Source organism: Oenanthe melanoleuca, chromosome 1 (assembly GCF_029582105.1).
Source record: "Oenanthe melanoleuca isolate GR-GAL-2019-014 chromosome 1, OMel1.0, whole genome shotgun sequence".
NCBI lineage: Eukaryota > Metazoa > Chordata > Aves > Passeriformes > Muscicapidae > Oenanthe > Oenanthe melanoleuca.
In genome coordinates, this window is record NC_079333.1 from 100,129,735 (window position 1) to 100,148,810 (window position 19,076).

Sequence of the window (19,076 nt, forward strand, 5' to 3'; positions counted from 1 at the left end):
TTTTTTTCCCTTCTGTGCAGATTTTTTTTTTTTATTTTTAGAATTTAATTTCATCAATTTCTACTCCTGCCTTTTTGTTTGATTTCATTCCCTGATTTTGGGATTTCAACAAGTATAATTTTGCACGTTTTTGTCCTGTTCACTTCAAGTAAAGAGCACTCCACTGCTTAAAGACTGATCTCTTCATACCTTCTTTACACCATCCATGTGCTGGGCACCTCAGAAAAAGGCACTTTTGCTGTTCTGTGTGTGGTTAGTCTTGGGATTAGGCTTGAAATAAGCACAAAGCCTAGAGCTCCAGGGACACTGCAGCTACAAAAGGCAAGCCAAGGGGAGCATGGCACTGCCCCAACATTGCTCCCTTTACATGTTTCTGCTTGGCTCCACTCTTGTGCATGGCACCTGAGCAAAAGACTGCTCTTATACTCATCTGCTTAGTGTTAGGGTCAGGCTTAGGTTCAGGGCTGAGAAAACCACAAAGCCCAGAGCTCCAGAGACACTTAAACTACAAAAGGCAAGCCAAGGGGAGCACAGTTCTATCCCAACATTGCTCCTTCCACAGCTTCCTGATTGGCACAACTTATGTGCTTGGCACCTCAGCAAAAGGCAGCTTTTACTGCTTCACTCAGGGTTAGGGTTGGAGTTGAGAAAACCAAAAACCCAGAGCTCCAGGGACATTGCAACTACAAAAGGCATGCCAAAGGGAGCATGGCAGTGCCCCAGCATTGTTCCCCTGGCACATTTCTGCTTGGAAACCAGCCTCAGCCAAAGGCTGCTTTTAATGCTCTGCTTAGGGTTGCACTTAGGGGTAGGGAAATGGAGTGACTGCAGAAAAATGGATTCCAATGAAACAAGGTGCAGTGAAAAGGTCCGAAACTTACCAAAAATAATTTTAGCAAAATTCCAAATTCAGGGGATGAAGTCAAACAAAGAGCAGAGATGAAAGTGATGAAACAAAATGCTTAAAAAAAAATAAAATTCTGCACCAAAGAAAACACAATAAGGTGGCATGGGATTGCATGTATTGCAGGGAAATGGACCAAAGCCTGCCAAATTGATCCTCACTGAAATCTTGAAAAGAAAGTGCGACAAACTCTCTGAAAAGGAGATATGATAAAATAAAATGCAATTAAAAAAAAAAAAAAAAAAAAATTTGGAAATGGAGTGACTACAACCAAATAGACTGTGATAAAATAAGTTGCAGTGAAAAGGACAGCTCAGAGACCCAGATCTTTGGGATGAAGGGATTTGGGACAGGAATGCAGCTGGGGAGAATCTATATAGCCTGGAGAATGCCATTTTCCTTTGGAACATCCCTCATTGGGCTTGTGCCTGCAGCAGTGCTGCCCCTCCTCCTCCTCCCTTCTCACACCAGACAGCAAGACAGTAAAACAGTATGTTGTCACACATATTGAATAAGAAAATGTCTAACAAAAACTTTTCTCATACAACAAAAGTGACATAATTAATCACAGATAGATTATTGGATTACAACAATCAGGATAATCCTAGGTCTTTTTCAAAGCCAGACCATGAAATACTAAATCTTACTTTGTTTTGTGATTATTTGTTTGTTTGTCCTTTTAGATTAGGAATACCATAAAATCTACAAATCTAACAAGCTGCATTTGTAGGTGTAGAAGAGCTTGCAGGTGACCTTGCCCCTGATAAGTCACAGTTGTATTAATTATCAAAGAAGAGGAACAACCTTGTCCTTAAAGCATCACAGCTGTGACTAAAAATAGGTGTGATAAAAAGGGTGGGTTGGCTGGTTAGGAGAATGTTAGAGACAGAAGGCCTAGAGAAAGAGGATCTTGAGGAGCCCTGAGGAAGGAGGAATGATCCAGAGCGATACAAAGAAGAATGAAGCAAGGAAGAGAGTTGGTGCAGCAAAAGATCTGCTATGAGACCAGTCTGGGTCTGATGCAGTCAGAGTCTGCAGCCATAGCTGAGCTGGGTGAAAGCTGTGTTCAGAGTCTGCAAACCAATACTTGCAGTCATATTCTAGCAGAAAATAGCAGTCAAAATCTGTAGTTGGACCCTAGAGCAGGAGCTTGCTGTAGCAGAGTCAGGATGGCAAGCTGTAAAGAAGAATAAATTGGGATCCTTTTCATGTTGTTGAATGAGAGTCTGTGTCTTGGCTTATTTCTTCCCCTAATGATCAGTCTGCTGCAATTGCATTTTTCTCATATTTTTCTCAGGCAATTTTCTGTACCCACTGGATGGAGACAGGCAGGACCATTGGCAGCAGCCAATTCCCATCACTACATCAAAATAGCACTGTTCTAAATAACCTGAAGTTAAAAATATCATGCGGTAAAGTTTTTATCAAAAAAAGCATGAGTACTTTTTTTTTTTTTAAATAGAGATTGTGACAACCAGATTTGCTAATAGGAAAGAGTTAACTGCTCCATCATATGTTAAATAAGCAAAGAGGCATTAGTTCTAATTAACTGCTCACAAGGCTCAGAGGCTGTCCAGTAAAATCAAAACACCATAAGCACAGACCTGAAGTTTCTGGTGGTTCTCCTGTATTGTCTGATTCTTTCAGACCTCAGTGATGCAAGTTCCTGAATAATAACCTTGTGAGTTTACTTTTACTTTCTGCTTATTTCTGGATAGGTTTATCTGCAAGCTTAACTGTTTGGGAGTTCCTATGGTAGCTTGTCTAATTATTCTTGAAAACAGCTTTTTAGGAATCACGTTTGACCATGGTTTATAAAAAGAAAAGATTTGTAGGAGTAGATAATAGTTTTTATGACACCATCTGAAGTTTCTGGAGAAAACAGCAGTCACACAAGTTTGCTTCCATGTTGGAAAGATTGCTTGCTGTATATCACTTTGAAAACATCAATTTGTTGTAGTAAAGATAACATGTTCTACTATAAACCTTGTTTTGTTTGTATGCATTAACCTATCATTTCCACATCTAAACAGCTTCTTCTAAACAGAGTGTAAAAATGGTTTATGAGTTTTAATTCTGTCTTATTCTGGTTGACTCCATATTAACTCTTAAACAGAGATCTAGTTTATGATACTAGAGATGAATATATAGACACTATATTTTTAAAATTATCCTTGGAGAGATGGTATTTTTTAAGCAATATTATTCCATGATATGGGGTTATTCCCTCATATTCTGAAGGACTCCAAGTAGGAAAACTCAGGATTCTGATTTAATAGACCTTAGGCAGTTAAATCAAAAAGAAGCTAAATGGTTTTCCCAAGATCCCAGAGTAGACCTTTGTCAAAGCAAGTATTCATTATAGGTGAGGTTTTTTTCCATCTTAAAGTCATAAAATGATTCTTCCTTTCTAATGCAAACTCACTCAAAAGAAAGATGACATTTTGGAATAAAGTTGCAGGAGAAGGGATTGGAGTTCTTATTAATTGCATTGTCTTTTCACCTTTTAGCTTTGTTTTTTCTCACCTGTAAATCCATTTGATGCCTTTCACTTTTTCTATGATTCCAATAAAATGGTCCTTCTTCCTGATCAATATGCCCACTCTTTTTCCCTTAGCATTATTTTTTAAGATATTTATTTTGTCATAATGGTTACAATTGGTTTGTAAGTCCATTTTTTGTTTTATTTCTTTTACCTCTGAGTTTTTTATCCTTTGCTATAGCTTCAAAAAATTATCTTCAAGTAGGAAAATAGTAGTCACTGTAATATATTTAACATTTGGAAATAAGTTGATGGAGGCTTTAAGGGTGTCTAGCAATGCTGGTTAATTGACAGCTGATGAACTACCTTGGAGTCCCCTGCTTCAGGCTGTATTTACTTACTAGTAAATTTCAATTTTTAGTGTACAAGAGGATGAAAACACTTCTAAAACAGCTTAATCAACTATTTATAAAAAAAAGTCAAAAGGTTTGGAGTTTTTTGCTTTCCAGTACACAGGTCAGGTGCTGTTAAAAACTATTGCTGTTATCAGGACCATAGTCCAAGTTATATAATTGCCACTGTGCATGCAAAATTAAGTATCCCTGTACTTCCAAAGTGAGGAGTGATCCATGAAATACTGTTTTGGAACATTGATTAGCTAAGGAGACAGCACTGCATTGTCTTTTGCAGGCTCATTGGGAGAATGATGGGTTCTTTTTGCTCTAGGAACTCACAGGGTCATTTCTTGTCAGACTCCTGTGGTGCCTTTCACCAAGCATTGGTTACCCAGCAAAATAGAGGGTCAAATTAAAACAGATTTTGGAATGGGAATACAGCACATCACCAGTACAAAATTCTTATTTCTATTTCTTTTTCTCTCAGTCAACAGATGAGTGTCTGAAGGGAAAGACCATGACTACTTAATAGCTATTCTGAAACACAGATGGAACCTGAAGGTTTTTATTTTTACCAAGCTGGGGAAGGAAAGCATATCAGGTATAATACATGTGCAATCTTCACTGCAATGAACCTATAATGGATCCTAGCTGTAAACTCTGAATATGCCTAATGGAAGCAATAGTTTGAATCTTAAATAATAAAACAAAGAGCTCTTCACTGCTCTTTAATCCCCTCTGGGAAGCCCAGTTAATTAAAGCTGTTTATTACAACTTGATCAAAAAGCCTAAATTCTATGTGTCCTACATCTAGCTACTACAATATTCTCTGTCATTGAACCCTCACGAGGCCCTGAAGACTTTGACTTGGTAATGCAGCCATCAAAGAGAGAGACTAACTTACTCTTTAGTCAAGCTGTTTGTTTCAAGGTGCTGTACAAAACATGCTCTAGGCTTCCCAAGGCTGCAGTCTATTTCCTCCTTAACTTTATTCCAAAAACCTCCTTGCCATACTTAATTTAGCATTTGAATCAAATTAATTATTTTATAACAAGGCTGGTGTGGAGGATGTAGGTTTCTTATTTAGCATGGAACATTAATTGATGCAGTGGAATGCTCTTGTGGAGCAGCTGCTGTTATCAGTCCTGTGTTCCAAATAGGTGACACAGGCACAGGCATGTGCACAGATAAGCTCATGAAACATCAAGATGAAACACTTAATTAAGGAGGGGAATGCAGCAGTCAAAAAGAAAAGGAAAAAATGAGCACTTACAGCTGCATTTCTGCCTTAATCATAAAAAGAAAAAAAGTTGCACTGCAACAGGTTAAGTTCATACTGAAAACAGTTATGATTCAAATCTAATCATATAAAAGAAAATAAAATTAATCCACGATTAATTTTAAAACCTTTTGCTGTAAGTTTTCTACACTATAAGAAAAGCTTCTACTGAATTATAAACTCGGACAGGAAGCATCTTACCCTGTGTTCAACTCCCTTTTATCTCATAAAACACAATAAAAAATATAAAATACCTAACCCCTAAGCAACTGTTTTTGAAATTCAAGCTAGGAGAATGCACATTTCTTAAGCCCTTTTTAGCTTTGGCTGAAAGAAATAAGTTTTCATTCCACCTAAGATTCTTGTGACTTCTGCTCCTATCATACAGGGGTTTTTATCATACAATTTTAATATCAATTGCTGCCATTTTACATTAAAGATAAAGCTTGCAAATGATGTCTTAATGTCTTTGTTGATGACAGTCACTGAGAAAACCAGACAATTTTAAGCCATCTTAAATATCTCCTATCGTAGCTTCTCTTTGGAGAGGGTAAGTGGATTTAATTTCCCATTTTCACAAAAGTGTAAACCTCCCTTATGACATGGAAAGTCCTGTACATATGATGAAGGCTCTGTAACTGTTTTTTTTTTGTGTTTTTTTTTTTTTTAGATGGAATTCCTTAAATACATAAGCAAGTAACTGGCAAACTGGAAACAATAGCAAACATCCTGATTTTGAAAACAAAGTAACCCCTGAATTGAAGAAGAAAGACACTAAAATAGCTGTTTCAAATCTTAAATAAGAGTTCCATTTTTCTCCCTAACAGCAGCATGATCCAACATCTCCACAAAAAATGGGTGAGGGGTGATGCAGGTGTGCACCAAAAGCCATCATCCCTGACCCACACCTGTCAGGAAGCTCCCTGCCACCCGGCCAGAAGAGTTCCAGCACCAGAGGTGAGATGCTCCTTGACATTTCTCTCACAGCACTACTCTGAAAGACAAGCATGCCTGATTGTACAGGCAATCGGATCTGTCTGTATCTGTCACTCGGAGGGTTTTGTGCAAAGGGCTCAGTAACACATCAGGACTTTCCAGAGAGCAGCCCCATCCTTCTGCTGCTCTGGAATCAGAGTTCTCCCCGAGGCTTTCATGTAATCCAGGTGCTGTTCTTGCTTTGCTGCTTTATCCAAGAACTCCTGGGGCAGCCTTGGTGCAGATGTTATACCTCCCTTGGAAATAAGGTGCTGTTCAGTTTTCTCCCCAGTTTGTTCCATTCTGTAACTGCCAGCAACAGGCTGTGAAAAAGAGGCATTCACCTTCTCCCTGGGGCTCAGCCTTGTGTTTCACCACACTGGTGTTTTGGGTGGACCAAAACAAGCAGTGTAGCACCTTAGGGTGAGCAGACAGAAAGGGTGGGTTTGTAGTCTCTTTATTTTTAGCTTCATTTTTCCAGTGTTTTTTTCACATTAGTGACAGGGTTTTTTTTGTTGGAATATATTTGTACCATGATCTGCTAAGGCAAATCTCATAAAATTGCCTTGGTGTAAGTGACTTCTGTGTTGCAAATTATTTTTGCCCCCTCATTTAGTCACATGTAAATACACAGTGTTAGACTATTTTGTGAATTCATATAATCCCTAGGAGAGCATAAATGTCTTGTTCTATCCCTGAAGGACATCCAGTAGATATACTGATTTACTAATATGTCCCCTGACAAAAGGGTTTTTTAGTTTCAGAGATATCTTTGCAAGTGAATACTTCTTTTATAGATTCATCCCCTTGACATTGCTTATATGCCACGGTTAAACAACAAATCTTTAATCTATATCAAACTGTTGAATTACAAGTAAAAAAGCAATAACATAAGAGAATCTACACAATAAATTAAAATAAATGCAATAAAGAATGTTATAATACATTGAAACACGCTTCAGGCTAACTGGATCAGAAAAGATTTTGACAATTGCTATCCACATAGAGGACATCCATGATGGAATGATTAGAGATGGGTGAGAAAATGAAGATCTTCACCAAAGCCATGAAAATAAAGAAATCCTTCCCAGTAGTTACCATTGGAAAGCCTGCTGTGGATGATCTATGAATTCATATTTTGATTAATCTAAAGAACACATTGGGATTCGTACTGTACACAGACACTAGACATTTGCAGGTTTACTTCAAGATAATGTGTTATTAATTCTCAATGAAGACTGTTATTTTGTGTATCTTAACATCTGGAGAAATAGAATATAAAAAAAAATTGCTAGAATGAAATGAACATAAAAATTTTAATAGTGTTATTAATGGTAATAGCAATAGTACTGTTATCTGTTATTTATCCTACAAAAATGTTGACTATGTTAGACATAGTGCAAATATTTGCCAAAAACTTAGGAAAGGACTAACTTACATTTTCAGCATGAAGGGACAGGCAATTATTTGCTATAGCAAAGAAATTAAAATATGGCAAAGTATAGTAAATTGAATTGTCAGAGGAGGATCTTATTATTGTCTGCTAAGGCTGTTAGCATGGAACAGTCCATATAGATATCACAGCAAGAGAGATAATTTAGACACAATATACATCAAGGAAGTGACTATCTGAATATTTAAAAGGAAAATCTCACTAATATTCTTGTTTGAACATCTGAAAGGCAGGAAAACAGCTGGCCCTTGATTGAATGCTGACAATTGATATATTGCTCTAGGTACAATTAAACTTTTTTTCAGACAAGAGAAGAGAATATAAATTGAAATGAGAATCGAAATTGAATAAAGGCCTGAAAAGGCAAGAAACAATGAAAATGCACATTCTTTTAATGATATGTAGAAAAATTGCAGTCCCTGAAGAAAAAACACATTGCATCTCATCAGTAATCTCAGATTGACAAGATATTGATGATGTTCACAGTATCTGTGAGATGAGGAAGAATGAGATTTAGGAATTTAGTTTGATCATACATGCAAATTTTATCTCAGACACAGTGAGTCAGACTCAGAAAAGGAGAGGAACTGAATGAATTTTTTCAAATGAAAATGATGGAAAGGAATCCAGGATTCCAGAAAAAAAAATCCTGGTGACCTATTGCAGAAATTTTATGGACAGCTTGAATAGAATTTAAAGATGCACTTGAAATAGTAGGAGAATTAGGGTAGGGCAAAAATATGGAACTTAATAGAAAGACAAAATTAACAATAAAAATACTATCTTGTGGGCTCAAGGTCATCTAATAGACTAAGGAAAGCAAGGGTGGAATATTGATTCTGAACCTTGCCCAAGAGAAAATTATGAAAGACATTGAAGACAGACACTGGTTTTTGTAATAGGATAAGTTAGCCTATGAAATTTTTTTCCTGACATGAGAGGGGAAAAAAGAGCTTATGAGTTTTCAAATTTACCCACAGGCAGCCAGAAACTATGATTTAAGTCAGAGAAAGAAGGAAACATGATGAAAAAAATAATATCGTTATATATAATCTTATTTTACTGGAATAAAATTTCTGCCCATTGTTCCTTCTGTTCCTAACCTTATCTTGCTATAAGTGCCATTCCACGGACACACTCCATGTTCTATCCTTTACTGAAGATTTTCATGTCCTCTAAGGGAGATAAAGCAATTTGAACAGTTTATAAAATCTGAATCTCAAAAATGTTACCATTTGAAATGAAATATATTTTATCTCAATGAGTTTGATATCTCAAATTAAGATTATGTCTCCAAGAAATTGTTCTTGAAAGCTAAATACTTATTCAACTTCAAAGGTGAAGCTGTGAATTTTTGTTTCTAAAAGAGGGTGGTATACCTGTGTGTGTTTCATCTCTCAGTTTTTTCATTATCTCAGAATCTGAAGGGTTGGATATAGCTTTGATGATTCTGACTTGCTTGCCAAGCCCTGCAATGGCTATGACTGCTGAGTACCTGGTCTTGTAATATTTCTGGGCAAAATGTCTCTATTTCCTGATTGTTATTGCAAAGTATTCATTACCTGCAAGTGCTCCAGCCCCATCAACCTCTGTGGTCTCCACAGAACTCACTCTGGTTTAAAGATGCCTTTCATTACCGAGGGACCTAAACCAGAAGTAACATCCAGATGAGGTCTCAGGAGTGGTGGTACAATCCCTTTGTGTGTTCTAATTGATGTTGGTCACCTCAGTTTCCAAGCCCTGGTGCTCCAGGACCTTTTCTGCAGACTGGTTCCCAGTTCCTCTGTGCCCAGCCTCCAGCACTGCCAGAGAGTCTGCATTATCCTTGGTGAGTTCATTTGGAACTCCTGTTTTGATCTTCCTTAGCAGCAGACATTCTTTCAGTTTGGAGTTGGCTGCAAAAGCTTTAACAGAGAATTATTACCCCCATGTCCTTGTTAAAAATGTTTGGAACAGGATAGAGCATGGTAGCATTCCACTTGCTCCTCACCTCCACAGTATGTCCCATTAAACTCTGCCCTCAAAGCTCAATCATTCAGTTTCCTCTATGAGAAGCATTTATACCTTTTTAAAAAAAAATTACATTCAGTGCTTCCAGAGCATTAAGCATGCAAATATTTAAAAGGTGGATAGCAAGAAGATGGATCAGACATTTTTCAGTGATGCTCAGTGACAGGACTAGGGGGCAATGGACACAAACTGAAACATAAGAAGTTAATTTGAATATGAGGTAAAAATCTTTACATTGAAGGTGGCAGAGCACTGGGACAGACTGCCCAAAGAGGTTGTGGGGTCTCCACCTCTGAAGATATTCAAAGCCACCCAGATGCAATCCTCTGCAAACTGCTCTAAGTGAATTTGCTTTAGCTGAGGGACTGGGCTACCAATGACTAATAGAGACAACCTCCAGTGGCTCCTTCTAACTCCAGCCTTTCTGAGATTTGTCTTATCGTCATTACACCTTCTGGCATTTCTTTTGTTCTCGTATTTTGCTCCAGTTCCTTTCCCTTAGAGATGCACCAGTGATTTTATTGTTTTGTTTTCATTTGCAACTTTTGTCTTTCCTTCTATTCCCATAGCATGTTCTTTTCACTTTTGGAAGACTACATGTTTCTATATCCCTTGAACAACTTCCCAAATACGCTGTGTCAGCAATGAGATCTCAAGTATCAGTGTCTGAAAAAATAACTGGGTCTTGTAGGAGCATGACTACCTCTCTCTTTCCCTTACTCCCTACTCATGGTGTCATCTTCAAAGCCATTTGCTGCAAAAGCTTTTCTATTTCACTTCAAGCCAAACTCTGTATGTCTTTAAGCTTGTAGAAATCCCCAGAATTTTTTCATTCAACAGGTATAATTTGCAGTGATGTGACAGTAACTCCCCAGACTGTTTCCACACCTAGTACAAGATGTCCTTAAGCAATGCCTGAATGCTCCCCTGGCTGCTCTGCTCCAGCACAGCTCTAACACTGCTGACACTTGACTCTGTCTGGCTGCAGCTCCCAGTTTGGCACTTCCCAGCCATTTACCAGGCCCTCTGGGACCTGGGACAAGGGTGTGGTACCAGATCTTCTCTGAAGTACATCACTGCTGCACTGACATTTTCTTTTCTCACTTTGATGTGGAGATTCAGGATTTCCTTACACAGCAACTCTAAATCTGTATAGTAAGCAGAGAGTATTAAAGATGTTCTCACTGCTCTATGCATTGAGTTAAAAAGGGAGGAGGGAAGGGAGAGAAGGAAAAATGGATCTTATATTTTTAAAGCAGACAGTGAAAATGCATCCTGGAAATTTTAATCAGATGAAAATCAGAAGCACCAAGCCCCACTTTGGTTAAGGGTTGCAGTGCTACAAACTAAGCTCATTTGAGCCAAAAAATGTTTCTTTGTAAATTCCACTTCTTGCAAAATTTTAAACATTTCACATTCAGAGACACAACTTTTTGTAAAGGATACAAATGCATTTTTAAGGAACTGAACTTTTAAATCTGAGAGTGTTTTTCAGGGCATTTGAGGAAGAGAAATTACAGCACTAGCAGCAGCTCATGAGAATCACAACAGGCAGTAATGCTAGCATAGTTAGAGCTCTGTCTCGTTGCTAGGTAGAGACTGACCATCTTTGTGAAATTGTAAAGAACACTCCTTTTAGTTTATGTTATTCTCGGCTGCACTTTTCTTCTGGCAATTATGTTTTAAGGGGAGAAAATGTCTTAAAAGTAATTGTCTACAAAATTGCTGTAGTAAATCCTTTACATAACATTTAATGTTATATCCAACAGGGAAAAGATGGTAAATGTGAAAAAATTATGATATATCAGCTACTCCAAATATTTGTTTAGACATCACTCATTTAAAGTGTGCATGGACACACAGTGTATAAACCTTTGAAGTTTTCTAATTTGTTTCTATCACTTTCATGCACTGGGTAAATGAGCACTGCAAAGATAACCAATTTTAAGAATACAATATTAAAGCCTTAAAACTTTATTCATTGCATAAAAACAGTATAGAAGCAGTCTTATTATATTTAGGGAGTTTTTGTTTTATTTTTCTTTCAGGCTTTTGTGATTGAAAAGATAATCAAACCAATCGATACTCTTTCCTCTATAAACTACTGAGAGCTCAGTATGTTTGCACAGAAAACAGGGAACACACACAGAAGACACTGCATGTTTAGATCAGATTGCTTTTTCTGCAATTATTTTTACATAAGGAAAAAGCTCTTCTGGCAGAAATGCATACATGTGGCTGTAGGTGGCATAGCAGTATAATTCAATGCATTACCTCATATTACATACTTTGAAATATATTGTCTTCTATTTGGAGACAACGGGTGCAACATTTAAAAATGCAAGAGAAATAGGTTTCCAGAGTTATTTCCTGTAAGCTCTGTCATAGCTAGCAGAGAACTGGCTGTTTTGTAAGCAGTGACAAGGGCAGTACAAGGGTAGTAGAGACAGCACATTTTATAGCATGATCATTGCCTTGTTTTGAATAGTCAATTTCAAAATATTTTCTTTCAAAAATTAAGTCAATAAAAGAAGGAACAATTTCTTAAGTTATAGGGAAGGAAAAATTTATATATATATATACATATAAAGTAGTATTTTATATATAATTAATGGAATGTTAAATTATGATAGCAATTAATGATACTAATGATTGTTATATCACTTAAAATTAGTAAAATTAATTTAGAACTTTTAGTAATTAGCTTAACAAGGGCAGATCTAATATTTATGCATAATTTATCTAAAAGGATGCTCACAAATACTTTTATAGTCACACCATCACATTTGAGGTATCCTGTTCAGCTGTGACCTTTAATATTATCAGATTCCCAAGGTTTTTGAAAATAGATTATGAATATAAGATTTAAATTCAGTAAGGGATCTCTTTTTCAAAGCTGTATGTGTATTCTACCATTTTAACTAGAGCAGAAATTTCAGTACCACTGATAATTCCATTTCTTCTGAGGGAATTTGAATAGAAAAGGGAGTAGGATTGTGCTTTGGGTGCATCAGTCACTGTTGGTAGCAGAGGGTTGCAGGGGTGGCCTTTGCAAGGAGAAGGGATGGGCTGTCCTTCTCTGCACACAGATGTTTCCAGCTGGCTTCAAAATCAATCCACCACAGGGCATGGCTGAGTTCATCAGCCAAGCTGGTGACAACTGTGAAAATGTACTAAAGGGAAAAAACCCAACAAAACAACAAACCAAAACCAAGTGAAAAACAGCAGAGTGAACACAAGTGTCAGAGGAGGAGGAGAAGGAGGCTCTCCATGCTGGAACAGGTGTTCTTTGCAGCCTGTGGAGGACTAGCACCAGAGCAGATGGATCTTCCTGAAGGAACTGCCACCCATGGAAAGCCCTTAAAAGAGCAGCAGAAAAGAATGAGGAGTGAAAGAGAGAAACCACTATGTTCTGACCATAACATGCTCCTGTCCTGTCCTGTGCTGTGCCTCACCTCTCTGAAAGGACTGAGGGTAACAATAGCAATAACAATAGCAAGAGGAAAGGAGAAGAGTCTGGAATAAAGTCAAGCATGGGAAAGATGGAGAAAGGGTGTCTCCCACTCTTTTTAAAGTTTGGGTGTTTGTATTTTTTGTCAATAAATATTATTTTCAAAATCAGGTAATTTATGTACTGTTTCACATCTTGATCCCTGGACTTTCTTTTTACTGCTCTTTCTATTCCTGTCCCAAACCTTCTGAGGTCAGCCACAGAGAATGAGTGCCTGGGTGGGGTTTTGGCTGCCACCTGGGGCCAGGAGGAGAAAGCAGAATGGCACAAAACCTGAGCTATGGGAGCTCCAGAGGCATCAAAGAGTGGATGGGAAAATAACAGCTTCCTGCAGTTCTTGGTAAGGAATTTTGTAGTTGTCATAACTTTTCTCGTGCTGTATCAATATGTCAGTGATGATTAGGTTTCCTTATACATATCCTTTGTCCTTAAAATGCCCTTAGGACTTAGGTCTCTTCTGTAATTAATCACTGATGACTTAGCATTTTGGCTATTTTGACTTAAATAACTTTGGTTAGAGTTACCAATTTTAACTCAACCTACTAGGTATACTTTGGACCCATAAACTCTGATTTTCAGCTCCTGGACAGAGGCATATAAAAATGACACTTTGGAAGTATAAATTTTTGTAGCAGTAAATATAAAACTGAATATAATATATAGAGAGGCCTTGCTGATTGTCATTTGTTGTACCAGATTGCCCTGATACTCTTCATGAAGCCACTATGAGAGGGGGTTTGACTATATGACCTTTAAAAGTCCCTTCCAACCTAAACTATTCTATGATTATATAATTCTAATAGTATTTAGTACTATATATATATAGTACTAATAGTATTTCCACTACTAGTAGTGGAAACTGACTAACAGCAAATATATGGGGGGAACCACATTCTCTATGTATCAGTGGAATTTTTTTCACTTGCCTATTAAATCTATTTTGACCCACTAGAAGAAAGATACACATATTTTTAAAAAGACATTTTAAGGTAGAACTAATTTTCATTTATTATTTCATTCATTAATTGTATTTTCAAATATTTTTTAAACTGTGGTTATACACAAACAGAAAAAAACAAAACCAAACTAAAGTACAAACCAAAAAAACACAACACAACCTACATGTTAATACAAATCAAATTATATTAGTCACCAGGCATTTTAATTCCAAGAAAATTTAGAAGAAAGAAAAAATTTTACTAGAAAAATAATTGAGTGCAACCAGCATGAATACTCTTGCAGAAAACAAAATACAGTCATAGGTAATGGAAACCAACTCTCTTGTGCCTATTCTAGGATATCTAAAGAATATCTAGATTATCTACAGCAAATCCCTTATTTGAACATTATAGCAAAACATATAGTGTGAGATTTTAAAAAGTGTTCTTCAAATGGTATAAACTCTCAGGAGCCAATAGCTATTTGTATCTGTCATAACAATTGAAAGCAGAATCAGCCAGAAAGTCAGCACAAAACACAGCTGCCACTCCTGGAAAATGAATTTTAAGTGCATTATTTTTATCTTGTGCCTGCCAAGTTCAACTCTTTAGCAGTGACCACATCAGCCTTGGAATAGAAAGAGGCCTGTATAGATTAGAGAGCCTTGTAATGTTCTTCCTTATTGACATCTACATAAAGATATTGTCCTAAGCATTTAATATTGTTTGGTGATATTGAAAAGGTGTCTGGAAAAGTCCTTTTTTTACATTCATAGACAGTATCCATGTGCATGCTGTGTAGCATTCAGGTACTGATTTAGAGTTTTACAAGTTACATCATGATCACTGAAAAATTGTCAGTGCTGTTACTTTCTCTACCTCAACAAATTTCCTATTGCAAAATACGAAGAAAACAAAAGAAAAATGCAGATGCATATCTTTCAATCTTTTTTCTTTTATAAGGAATGATTTTGTTTTGTGTTGTTGTTTTTGTTTTGAATTGATTAATCAATTCCATGTGATTCCCTATGCAGGGTGAGTAACAACATCTGTAGTTAAGGTTGCATACAGACTCTCATTCCAATAATCCCTTTTCAATGGCCTCTTGTCTTATGCAACTGTTTTCTTTTAAAATGCACCAAGTTTCTGCTGTCTTTGAAAGGAAACTGTCTTGCAGGTGTTGGAAAAGTAGTTTGGCCATTTTTGAGAAAGAAGAATCATTTTCTCACATGTTAAAATAAGCGTTTAAAAAAAATTTCAGCAACTATTTGAGTTTTAAAAAAATGTTTTCATTTAATAGCATACCTCCATAAGACTGCATTATGTTCAAGAGTACTGTAGGAAAAAAAGAATGCTTGTTCACTGAATTTTTATGAGACTATGAAAATAGCATTTGGTGCTGAAAAATTAATTGTAATAAACCAGATTCATGAGTTCTGTTATTTTGTCTATCTCAGCTGTCTTGTGAAACATACTGGACCTATTAATGGGTGAAGGAAAAATTGATTTTTTAACCCATGCATCCTTCATCTTTCAGTAAATTCATCAAGCTCCCAAAAGATGTTGAAATTTACTCATGTTTCACCCCAGCTAGCATCTATTCAAGGGATTCTCTGCTAGGAAGACATAAATAGTATTCCTTATTTTCTGTAAAAGCAGAGATACCCACACCCACTAAAAGATCTAGGCTGGAGAAGACAGGAAGAGCTGTGAGGAAAAAAATAGAAAGAAAAGCTGCCCAAACCATAAGCAGTATGCTGTAATTATCTCAAAAATTATATATAAACTCAAGGTTATCAGAGTATCATTCTGCCATGCAATTTATTTAAAGGCTATATGCCAATGTTACATTGACTGTGATATTTCATGAATCCAGAATAAACAGGACAGTCTCTTGATGCATTTTTTTAGAAGTTTTTCTAGATTTTTCCAAAACTTTTAAAGGAACTGGCAAAAATTACTTAAACATGAGATTACCTTTGTTAGGAAGACATTAATTTGAACAAAATTAGTCTTTGCCACTCAGCCATTGAGAGAAACGGGAAATATCCAGAAGACTGCTTAAAAAGATAAATACCACTTATAGACTTTACTCAATAATTGCCATTTTTATTCACACATGGTGCAGGAGCTATCTACTTCCTATAAAAATGCACATTTAGAGATTTCAGGCCAACAAAGTCAACTGCAGCTTATCAAAGAACATGAATGCATTTTTTTCAACTCAAAGGCAACTAAAAATACTTGTGTAGAAGAAGGAATGGTAGAATCTCTAAGGATGGGGCTCTGTGGTGGAGGTGTGGTCCCAGGTGTGGTGGGAATCATTGGGCTCTTTGTGACCAGCAGATAAACAATCCTTCTTCCTCTGGCTGCTGAAACAAGACCCCGTTTTTTTCTTGTCAGTTCAAGAATTGTGGTCAAATGGTCCTGTTAAAAAAACCCCTAACACATACACACACCCCCAAACCAAACCAAACCAAACCAAACCAAACCAAACCAAACCAAACTAAACTAAACCAAGCCACTTTTCTTGGCTTTCTAGGAATTTTTTTTCAAGATTTTTGTCAGTGCACTTAGCAAAAATGCAAATACGAAGGTTTTCATATAATCCAATAGTCCAAGAATAAATATTGATGATGAAAACCACAGCATTCAGAGCATTTTGCAATCACAATTTGATTTTATTAACTTTATTTAAAATACCCATGTTCCTTAAAGAAAACTTGTCCTTGCTCAAAATAGGTACCAGTCGTATTCATTTCCTAAACCTTTCTATTTGCCTGAACATTTTTTAAAAACTATTTGCTCCCAGAAATACATATTTATATATCTATATGTGTGTATATACAAATTTAATTTATCCTATCATATATTGGTTTATATGAAATATATTTATCAGAAGAGAAATGCAGTGATAGTATTTTGATAATTTATCTGAGACCTCAGAAAGATTCTGTGCCTGCTGTGATGACAGAAACATCATCTTTTCTTTTATCTAGACTTACATAAACAAATACTATGTGAAGAAATAAACTCCAAGGCCACCAGTATTTTAGAAGATGCATATATTTTTTTTCCAACAATTAGTAGTTGGGATGGGTCTTTTTTTTAACCTCTTTATTGGGAGGAAAGGATTAAAACGTGGAAGACTGGCAAGTCACTTAAGTGACACTGCAGCTGGGAAAAACTCTTGGCAAGCTAGTGATGCTCTGGCATGGACAGAGATTAACAGTGCCATTGCTTTATTCCTCTGCCCAGGTGTTGCTTTGGGATCCCTCAGTTAGGGAGGTAATGGAATAAGTTTGCTCCTTACACTCCAGCCACAAGTTTGTGGTTGTTCTGGCTTCCTGTGTCAACTCACACATGCTCATTAGCCAGAGCTGTTTTTTTTGTTGCTGTAAAATATCTTTTTTAATGATTCAGAGCTTAGGAATGACAAAGAATAGCTAGCAGCATATCCATTTCCATGCCATATATCCAGAACAGCACTCTACAGACACTGCAATAACTTTTTCTCCTGGTGGTCCATCTGAGAAGTTCCATTTGCAGGAGTTCTCAGACTTCATCATGATTATGTTGTCTACATTTCACATAATAAAAAAAATCAACATCATATATAACCTTTGCTGCCACTTTTCACAGTCATTTTGTACCCTAACCCTTCACTTCACTCTTGGATTGTAAAAAATCATGTTCAACATGCAAATTTTTGTGCAGTTGTCATCAAAATAGCAATTTTTAGTGGTGCCTTTTAAATTATTTCAGTGAGAAATCAAGAATGCAGAGAGTGTAATAGCTCATGTTTTATTTATTCAGAAATGAAGCTAAACTGGTTTTTCACTGTTCACATATTTTCAGCTCTTCTAGCAAAATGTTTTCACCGTGGAAGTTAACCTGATTTTTTTTTTTCAGTGATTAATGTATTCAGAAAAAATAGTCTCATCAAAAAAAATTGTGAATTTGAAACACTAACATAATGGAGGAGTTTTAGTTGTTTAGTTTTATCTTTCTCAGTAGATGCAGCCCTGGTCTGGAGGTTGCATACAAAGTTCACTCCATGGTCTGAAGGACTTGCATAAGAGCCGGTGTTATAGCACAAAAGTGTTTTGGAGCAAAGTGCTTCCATTTGCCCTTGCATTTCTGAACACAAAGGATGAATCACAGCACCTTGAGACCTTGCTTAGTCATGGCTGGTCTGCAATCAGAGCAATAACCATGTCAGCCTGCCAAAACCTGCAGAGAGTGACCTGTGGCTGACCTCTGGCAGGCCAGTGTCCATCACATTTGCAGGGTGTCTGCTGTGGGGCATGAGAGCAGCCCCCAGGCAGTGGCAGTGTGACAGTGGCATGACCCAGTGTGAGCAATGGTGCTGCTGGAGCCCTGCTGGGTCTGCCTGCTCTCAGCACTGGGTCTCTCCCCGTGGGCTGGGATGTTGCCTAAGGCCACTCCTGGAGAGCCCTCACCTGGCTGGGCAGGTGAATGTGCATGCTGGGCTGCACTTTCTGAAAGCCTGGGAATTGGTAAGTCAATTGGACAGTTCCATTTGTCATCACAAATTTGCAGATAAATGTTGTCAGAGCTTTAATCAGTTTATCTGGTTTAGCTAGTTTATAAAAGAGATCTCATTTGAGTATATAATTTGTCTGAATTCTCTAAGATTCCACAATAATCAGATGGGACAGATTTTTTAAATGTTCCAGAAAATGCTGGAAGTGGTAATTTCATTTCACCCCATGGAACACCTTAAAAACACAGTCCTAAATTCTTATGGCTATGGAAGTATACAGATGTCTGGAAAAGCAAAGAACAGGGGGGATAAACTCATACAAAAGAGAAATCAGAAAAAATTTCTTATTTTCTTTCTGCAAAAAATATAGTGTGCCTGCTTTGTGGAACATGCTCTATATTCACCACCTGAACAATGGGCACATTGCAAATTCTTCTAAAAGAAAACTCTTCTGAAAGAAGCCTGTATAACTGTGTTGTTATGAACAGATCTGAGGTTTTTGCTTGCTTTGTTTCTGTTGCTGCTGCTTCCAGATGGAGGCGTGGATTTAGCCATGTAAACAGTTACTGGCTGAGTATGGTTAGGCTGGACATATCTCACAGTGTTCATGTTGGTGGCCTGG